The sequence below is a fragment of the Rutidosis leptorrhynchoides genome, chromosome 10 (assembly GCF_046630445.1).
Source record: "Rutidosis leptorrhynchoides isolate AG116_Rl617_1_P2 chromosome 10, CSIRO_AGI_Rlap_v1, whole genome shotgun sequence".
NCBI classification, from domain to species: domain Eukaryota; kingdom Viridiplantae; phylum Streptophyta; class Magnoliopsida; order Asterales; family Asteraceae; genus Rutidosis; species Rutidosis leptorrhynchoides.
The window spans coordinates 120,121,938-120,127,695 of NC_092342.1; positions in this window are offsets into that span (position 1 = coordinate 120,121,938).

Here is a 5,758-nt window from a genome sequence, read left to right on the forward strand (position 1 = left end):
TTAAAGTTTCAATCCAACGTCGTTGTCTCATGTTTAGTTGTTTTTGATCGAAGATGTGTTGAAGGCTTTTGTGATCGGTGAAGATGGTACTTTTGGTTCCATAAAGGTAGTGTCTCCACATTTTAAGTGCAAAGACAACGGCTCCGAGTTCGAGATCGTGTGTCGTGTAGTTTCGTTCATGAATTTTTAGTTGTAGAGAGGCATAAGCAATGACCTTCTTTCGTTGCATTAATACACACCCAAAACCATGTTTCGAGGCATCGCAATATATAACAAAATCATCATTGCCTTCGGGAAGTGACAAGATAGGAGCGGTGGTTAGCTTTGTCTTCAAGATTTGAAACGCGGATTCTTGCTCGGTCGCCCAAATGAATTTCTTTCCCTTGTGAGTTAACGCGGTTAGAGGATGTGCAACCAAAGAGAAGTTTTAGATGAATCTGCGATAGTACCCGGCGAGACCCAAGAATTGACGAATGTGAGTAGGAGTAGTAGGAGTCTCCCATTTACTAATGGCTTCGATCTTTGCGGGATCGACTTTAATACCTTGATCACTTACAACATGACCAAGAAATTGAACTTCCTTCAACTAAAATTCACACTTGGAGAATTTAGCATAGAGTCGTTCTTGTCTCAAGAGTTCAAGCACAAATCGGAGATGTTGTTCGTGCTATTCTTCGCTTTTAGAATAGACCAAAATATCATCGATGAACACGATAATGAATTTATCGAGATACGGTTTGCACACACGGTTCATAAGGTCCATGAACACTGCCGGTGCGTTAGTGAGACCAAATAGCATTACAAGAAATTCATAACTACCATAACGAGTCCGGAAAGCGGTTTTGGAGACATCTTCCCCCTTAACCCTTAATTGATGATAACCCGAGCGGAGATCGATTTTCGAATATACACGAGATCCTTGTAGTTGATCAAAGAGGTCATCGATGCGAGGAAGAGGATATCAGTTCTTAACCGTCAATTTGTTTAGTTTACGATCATCAATACACATTTGTAGGGATCCGTCTTTCTTCTTAACGAACAAAATCGGAGAGCCCCATGGTGAATGGCTAGGTTGGATAAACCCACGGTCAAGTAGTTCTTGGATTTGACTTTGCAATTCTTGCATTTTGGAGGGAGCAAGTCTATACGGTGCACGTGCTATGGGTGCGGCTCCCAGAATAAGATCAATTTGGAATCATACCGGTCGATGAGGTGGAAGACCCGGCAATTCGTCGAGAAATACATCGGAAAAGTCACGAACAATAGGCACATCATTGATATGCTTCTCATCGGACTCGACTTTCTTAACGTGGGCAAGGATCGCAAAACAACCCTTACGAAGTAGTTTTCTAACTTTAAGGCACGAGACGAGGTTGAGTCCGGTGTAACTCTTATCGCCATAAACAATCAAAGGTTCACCATTCTCGATAGGAATTCGGATTGCGTTAAGATCACAAAGGATGTGAGATTTTGTTTTTGCTAACCAATTCATACCAATTATTACATTGAAGCTCCCTAGTTCCATATGTATCAAGTCAATTTCAAATTCCTTACCCAATAAGTTTAACGTACACCCCCGATAATATTTGTAGGCATTCAATAGTTTCCCGTTGGCCACTTCAATGGTATAAGTAGAAGTGGTGGAGTGATAAAAGAATGAGTCAAAGTCTTGGATACAAAACTCTTATCGGCACCCGAATCGAACAAACAAGAAACATAAGAATTGTTGAGAAGAAATGTACCCGTGACTAGTTCATTGTCATCTCAGGCTTCCTCGGTGTTAATGTTGAAAGCTCGGCTGCGCGTATTGGGGTTATCTTTCTTCTTTGGGCATGCATTTCTATAATGACCCGTTTGGCCACATTCGTAACAAGTGACCGTCTTTGGTGCATTGGGCCCCTTTCGAGCGATGGGGGCGGTACTTTTACATTCGTTGGCCTTATGACCAATTCCTTGGCACCGATGGCAAATTACCTTGCCACATTCGCCAAAGTGATGCTTGTTGCATTTGTTGCAAAGAGGTAGGTTTCCGGCATAACCCTTCTTACCGTCAGAGATTAAAGGCTTTTTGGCAAAGTTGTTGTTGCTTGATTGGGGGGCTTCCCATTTTCTTTTGTTGTTACCCGACTTATCCTCGACTTTAGGTGCCGGCACTACAATTTCGTCCACCGTTTCTATCAATTTGCGGGTCATGTTCAAAGCTTCTTGATGATTAGTGGGTTTAGATTACATTACTCCGTGTTTGATGCTCTTTGGAAGACCATCTATGTAAAGTTTAACCCTTAAAAATTCGGGGTTCACAAGGTTTGGGCACATCAAGGCTACTTCGGAAAATCGTTGATTGTAGGCATTGAGATCGTTTCTGACCGCTTTTAAAGTTCTTAGCTCTTGTTCGAGCCTTCGGGTTTCTTCACGAGGGAAATATTCGATGATCAACTTTTCCCTTAAATCGGCCCAAGAGAGGGCGTGAGCTTCATCGGTACCCACCGATTGTACATAGGTGTTCCACCAAGTGAGCGCGACACCGGCGAAAGTGTGGGTGGAGTACTTGACCTTGTCTTAGTCCCGATAACCGCTTATGCTAAAGACGGATTCCGTTTGCTCAAACCATCGGGTGAGCACAACCGGTCCTCCGGTTCCATCGAAAGTGTGAGGTTTCCACCCCATGAAAGCTTTATAGGAGCATCCCTCGTTTGAATTACCGGCTCCATTGTTGTTGTTGTTGTTATTGTTGTTGTTGTTGGATGAATGACCAGCCATGGCCGCATCTACGGCGGTGGCTATCATCTGTTGTAGATCTTGTTTGGGTGTTTCATGGCGTGGTACACGGCGAGGACGCATTGTTCCTTCAAAACACAAGAATACCGTTGATTAGTATTTTCAATAATACTAATCATGATATGGAATAAGGATAGAGAGAAAAAAAATTTTGACTCGCCTTAAATTCTTTATGTCTTAATGTCGTAACGTTCATATGAGTCACCATAATATAATCCCAGAAATCATATTACCTTAATTCATATGTGCATTCGACATTATTTCACAAAGTCAAGGTGGCGTGTCAATCAAATTAAACAGAGTGAGATTAAGATGAAATAAAAGTAGATATGGGTAGAAACGTTTGAGTATAAATGCACAAGTAGTCAAGTAATTCCTACTTCAAGTCTATATGCCGGTTGTAGTCTAGACTCACTAATGTACCCTATGACTAGGGGTTGACACCAATGAACTCTAAATCCCTACAACCAACTCTCTGATACCATCTGTAGCGACCCGACAAAATCGTCATTGACGGCGCCGTCTACTTAGGTCCCGTTACATGGTCATAAGTCTTTAAAACAACATTTGACCAAAAATATGTCGCATTCATTTCAATTATAAAGATGTTTTAAGATTTACAAAGTAGGTTCGACGACCAAACGTGTTACAATGTTTTTAAGTACAATTGAAACCTATGCGACACAAATCAAGTTAAGTCAAAAGACGCTCCACGTATGCATGTATACTCGACATCCAAGCAAGTATCAAAAGTAATGAGCGGAAGCATATATCACAAAACGTTCAAGGACCTGAGAAAAACATAGAAATCTGTCAACGAAAACGTTGGTGAAATCATAGGTTTAAGTAAGTAAGTACACATGAACCACAAGATTTGTATCATTGAAATAATAGTAAACCATTCTAAAATTGTTATCACGAGCACCCAATTATCAAGGCTTAACTTTCCATCCATAGAACCCCATCACAATAGCGTTAGAACATACACTGTTTCTCGAAAATATATTTCATTCGAATAATGGTAGCGAACCGTCCGAATGAGGGTTTGTCAAACCCATATAGCCATACAACATAAGTTCTCGCTTACACCCGGCAAGTGTAACTAATGATAATCGAATTGGAGATTTTTGTTCTAACTCGTATGTAGAATGTTTGTTTTCGTACTTGTGTTCACTTTCTAAAATGAAACGTTTATGTTTTCTCATTCCAATTATAAGTTTAAAAGAGTAAAAGTGGGACTATGATCTCACCTTGAGTGCATGAGTAATAAAGTACTTCACAAGTAAACGTGTGCAAGGACAATTGCTAATCTTGACCTAAACAAATAGGTCGTATCAATAACGGTAAACATGATAGGTCAAAGTGTTCAATTAGTCCTATGGATCGTTACGACTCAATGATATAGCATGTGAGTCACGTTGTCAAGTTTCATGCAAGATATGAAGCAACCCAACCTAGTCCATCCGGACGAAGTCCATATCGATTATAAACGATTCACAACAGTTGATTACATCGCGAGGTACTTGACCTCTATATGATACATTTTACAAACATTGCATTGTTTTTGAAAAGACAATCTTTCATTACATCGAAAGTTGACGGCAGGCATACTATTTCATAATACCTCCAACTATAATTGACTTAATAATAATCTTGATGAACTCGATGACTCAAATGCAACATCTTTTGAAATATGTCATGAATGACACCAAGTAATATCTCTAATATGAGCAAATGCACAGCGGAAGATTTCTTTCATACCTGAGAATAAACATGCTTTAAAGTGTCAACCAAAAGGTTGGCGAGTTCATAGGTTTATCATAAAACAATAAAATTCATCATTTTGATAGACCACAAGATTTAAATCCTGCATGGTACAAATGGGCCCGAATCCTATACCCACCTGTAATGTACATGCGATATCTTTTAAATACAGTACACCTTTCTCGTGTACAAAATCCATTTTCATAAATCTTAGTAACCGTACACATCTCTCGTGCATTAAAATAACATACACATAACCTGTGTATAAAATCATTCTCTCGATACATAACATTCACTTTTCATTGCTTTCATAACTTGGCTTGGTAACCGACCGTAACATATAATGCGCATAATAATATCCCCAAAACAGAATATCTCGTCTGTATAATAATCATATAAACCTCGAATTACTAAATACCACGCCCACTAGCCTTCCGTCTAGTGAACATTCTGGGTGGGGTTGTTAAACCCGGTAGCTACCTTTAGGATTCACGTCAATTAGGCGTGCACAAATTCTCAAAATTAGTGATGTTCCCTAATTCTTAGGTTAACAAGTAATAATAATCAGGGGAAAAATATTCATATCAATTGTGGCAATTATCACGTCCACATAATTCAATGGTGGCAATTATCACGTCCACATAATTCATTCGAGGAATGTTTTGCATGTGTCTATCTCGTCAAATATTTATAAGATCATTTCATGTATTCGCAATTCAAAATGTATTTCAAAAGCATTTAATAAAGCAGTTGTAAAAGTAGCGCATGTATTCTCAGTCTCAAAAATGTAAAGAGTAAAAGGGAATCAAATGAACTCACGCATATAAATATTGTAAAATAGTTAATAAAACATTTGCATGTATTCTCAGCCCAAAAACGTAAAGAGTAAAAGGGAGCAAATGAACTCACGCATATAAATATTGTAAAACAGTTAATAAAGCATTTGCATGTATTCTCAGCCCAAAAACGTAAAGAGTAAAAGGGAGCAAATGAACTCACTATACGATATTTTGTAGTAAAAATATTCATACGACGAAACTGAACAATGCAGGGTTGGCCTCGGATTCACGAACCTATATCAAGTATATATATTAACACATATAATGGTAATCGAGCAACTTTATATATTCTTATTAATTGTTATTTTAGTAAAAATATTTGTTTCATTAATAACTTAATTATCTATATTTATTTTATATACTTTAAATAAATAATT